General features: G+C 44.7%; 1 pseudogene; it reads right to left on the minus strand.

Moving 5' to 3' along the window:
- Positions 1–792, minus strand: LOC102957400 (annotated as a pseudogene).
- Positions 793–4,389: the final 3,597 nt, after the last annotated feature.

Genomic DNA, 4,389 nt, shown 5'->3' on the forward strand with positions numbered 1-4,389 from the left:
TTAGCAGGATGTGGCTGTGGTCATGGGGTTCCTGGAGAGCTCTGAGACCATCAAGTTGGTGGACACCAGCACCCGCATTTAAGTGGGGAATGTGCAGTAGGAACGTTGCACATCAGGGCTCAGTGTCTGCAAGAAGCCTGTAAATTAAGAGCTGGCTGCTTCCTCTCGGCTGCCGTGGAGTGGGCATGGAAGGTAGGATCTCAAATTCATACTGCAGGAGCTGCTAGAGCTGGAAGCCAAAGTTGGGCTAGATGACAGTCATCTGATTGACCTAAATGAAGGCCTCCTTGAGGCGGAACTGCTTTGTCTTCATAAGGTATGAATGGGAGATCCCAGCCTCACAGTGGACCAGGACGTTGCTTCCCAATTCACTGACGTGGTCAATGAAATCTAGCACTTCCTGAAAGTGGGAGCTAACGTCAGTGGCTGTCTTCCACGGGGATCCATTTATTGTGCCGGTAGGTCCTTCGGGCCTCAGAGGTTCACCGTGAGACATTCAGCAGGGTAGTGACATGCAGGTGGGCGAGCAACTCGTGCTTGGATGCACGGTGGGCACTTCCAAGCAAGAGGACAGTAAGCTTTTCAGCTGGCCCCCCTGGTCACCAGCCCGCCGTGGCTGATGTCCAGCACTTGTTGTGCACATTGGCTGCAGAGCGCTCTCCCGGTTTCCATCTTCTTTCTTGAAATGGGTTTACACCCACGTAACAGACCATTCCAAATAGGAAGTCTCGCACGCCCCACTGGGGAAGCACACCCATTGGTCTGCGGGCTACGGGGCTGAGCCAGGCGCATGCGCAGCTATTCCCGCGCAGCGTCAGGCCGCCACGCAGTCACTATTCTCCCGGCGCCCCACGGGGGAGCACGTACTGCGCAGACTCCGCGCCGTGGCCGGCCGCCAACGCGCCCAGAGGAGGTGGGCTGAGAATGAGTGGCGCGTCGCTGAGGGGGCTTAGGCCGGCTGGGCAGCCGTCGAGTACCACGAGGCGCGCGGGGACCCGTGGCTATGGTGCCCACTGGGAGGCTCGGGAGTGTGAGGCCGCGGGGCCGCAGCCGCCCGCCGAGCCTCTCCCGCCCTGCGTGCCGCCGCCCGTCGTCGTGCTGCAAGCCGGGCCAAGCGTCTTGAAAGAGGTGTGAGCCTAACAAAACGTGCAGCGCTCAACTGCGGACTAAATCAAAGTAAGACATGTAACCGGAAGTTCCATTAGTAGACTTCTGGTGTGTTTTAGAATGGAACTCTGACTTAGATATCATTGTTTTGAGGGCTCCTCCTCAGAGATGATTTAAATACCCTCTGCCCCCCCCCCCCTCCCCCCCCCCCCCCCCCCCCGCGGCAGAGAATGCAGATGTAAGAGTGCCCAGGGTTTGGGCTGTGTCTGGATCCAGCTCTGCTGCTGCAAGTCCCTGGTGAGACGGCCATGGGGGCAGTTAGGATGATTGGCTCGTCCCCAGCATGGGTCTCTTTCCCTTGAACCCTAGCGTAAGCCTGCCAGTTCACGTAAGCTGAATTCTTTCCGGGGAGTTTCCCCACTGTGCCTGATGGGTCTGCCCTCCCTGGGAATAATACTGTTGACCTCGCAGGGTTGTTGTGACGATTAAAAGAGATAATTTGGGTAATGTTTCTAGCATAGTGTTTGGTATAGCCGAAGTATTTAGTCAAATAAATAAGTTTCATATGTTACCAGGTAGATAATATATAAATAAGTAATACTGTATAATATTAAAGAGTTGCCCCTCATAGACACAGGAGAGACTTTCCACTGTATGATATTTGCACAGGGCAGTGGACTTTAGTTTCAGGGGTCCTATGTGGCTTGTCCTTCTATGGCCTGTTTCCATTTGGGAATTTAGCTTCCATGGTTCTCTTGGCTCTTTCTCTTTCTCTCTCTTTTTTTCTTTCTTTCTTTCTTTCTTTCTTTCTTTCTTTCTTTCTTTCTCCCTTTCTCCCTTTCTTTCTCTTTCTTTCTTTCTTTCTTTCTTTCTTTCTTTCTTTCCTTCCTTCCTTCCTTCCTTCTTTCCTTCTTTCCTTCTTTCCTTCTTTCTTCCAGAAAGAGAGAGAGTGGGAGAGAAGGGCGGGGGGCGGAGAGAGAGAGAGAGAGAGAGAAAGAGAAAGAAAGAGAGAATATATCTTATGCAGGCTTGATGTTCAGCGTGGAGCTGGACACAGGGCTCAATCCAGCAACCCTGGGATCATGACCAGAGCCAAAATCAAGAGTCTGACACTCAACTGACTGAGCCACCCAGGTGCCCTTGCCTTTTTTTTTTTTTTTTTTTGTCGTATAGTTAGCTTAGGATGTGCCTTCTACCTCATTCCTTCCTATCTGTCAACAAATCACAAGACCTGACAGTACAAGTCCATCAGGGAAGTGTACAGTGTTTGGATTGTAGTATGGCATGTCCTTGAATTTATTTTATAGTTAACATCATTCATCTTCTTGGCAGCGAGACAGATACCCCCACTTTTTGTCCTTTAAGTTTCCATCAACTTTGGACCATATCAAGTTGGTGAATATGTATATGATGATGGGTAGGAAATAGTGTTTAGTTATGGCCAGTGTCTCCTGTTCCTGACAATCATGTAATCTGATGACCTAGCACAAATCATTTTATTTTCTTTCTTTTTAATTTTAGTCCCAGTATAGTTAATATACAGTATTATGTTAGTATCAGGTGTACAATATAGTGATTGAGCAATTCTCTACATTACTCAGTGCTCATCAAGATAAATGTACTCTTAATCCCTTCACCTATTTCACCCATTCCCCATCCTCCTCCCCTCTGGCAACTATCGGCTTGTTCTGTAAAGTGAAAAGTCTGTTTTTTGTTTGTCTCTTTTTTTCTTTGTTTATTTCTTAAATTCTGCATATGGGTGAAATCATATGGTATTTGTCTTTCTCCGACTTATTTCATTTAGCACTGTACCCTCTAGATCCATCTGTGTTGTTGCAAATGGCAAGATTGCATTCTTTTTTATGGCTGAGTATATATATATATATATATATATATATATATATATATATATATACACATTATATCTTCTTTGTCCATTCACCTATGAATGGACAGTTAGGTTGCTTCCATATCTTGGTTGTTATAAATAATGCTGGAGTAGACATAGGGGTACATATATCTTTTCAAATTAGTGTTTTGTATTCTTTGGGTAAATAGTAGCGGAGTTACTGGAACATATATTCTATTTTTAATATTTTGAGGAACTTCAATACTGTCTTCCACAGTGGCTGCACCAGTTTGTATTCCCACCAGCAGTGTATCGGGGCTCCGCTTTCTCCGCATCCTTGGCAACATTTGTTGTTTCTTGTCTTTTTCATTTTGGCCATTCTGACAGGTATGAGGTGATATCTCATTGTGGTTTGAATTTGCATTTCCCTGATGATGTGTGATGTTGAACGTTTTTTTCATGTGTCTGTTGGCTATCTGTATGTCTTTAGAAAAATGTCTGTTCATGTCTTCTGCCTGTTTTCTATTTTGATTGTGTGTGTGTGTGTGTGTGTGTGTGTTGAGTTGTATCATTTTTTAAAATATATTTTGAATACTAACCCTTTGTTGGATATGTCATTTGAAAATATCTTCTCTCAATTAGTAGACTTTTAGTTTGTTGATTGTTCCTTTGCTATGCAGAAACTTTTTACTTTGATGTAGTCCCAGTAGTATATTTTGCTTTTGTTTCCCTTGTCTCAAGAGACATAACTAGAAAAATGTTGCTAAAGTCAGTGTCAGAGAAAGTGCTGCCTGTGCTCTCTTCTAGAATTTTTGTCATTTCAGGTCTCACATTTAGGTCTTTAATCCATTTTAAGGTGTGTGTGTGTGTGTGTGTGTGTGTGTGTGTGTGTGTGTTGTAAGAAAGTGGTCCACTTTCATTTTTTTCATGTTGCTGTCCAGTTTTCCTAACACCATTTGTTGAAGAGACTGTCTTTTTCCCATTGCATATTCTTGTCTCCTTTGTTAAAGATCAGACCAGTTCCTTTAGGGAGAAGAGTTAAGGGCTTACTTTCTGAAACCATGTGACAATGACTGCAATTAAATTACGGTAGTAAAAGCTGTAGGAAATATCAAGCTGCCTAGATTTGGGGGAGTTTTGGTCCCACAAGATCAGAAAGCATGGAAAAGGCCACGAAGCCCTCAGAGACATGTTTTCTATTCTGTATGAACATGTTAAACCAGCATGGTGAGTCTTAATTTTAGGAGGTGACTTTCAGACTTGTTCTTGTGGTCAAGTCCCTCTGAGTCACTTCTGGGGACATCACAGAATAATGATCCATCTTCCATGTGTTATATAAACCAGGAGCAATTTTCTTGATTGAAAATTCTATAATCATATGTGTACAGGTTCCATGCCTCAAAACTTTACACATAAAATATTTCTAGGAAATG

Source organism: Panthera tigris, chromosome B3 (assembly GCF_018350195.1).
Source record: "Panthera tigris isolate Pti1 chromosome B3, P.tigris_Pti1_mat1.1, whole genome shotgun sequence".
NCBI lineage: Eukaryota > Metazoa > Chordata > Mammalia > Carnivora > Felidae > Panthera > Panthera tigris.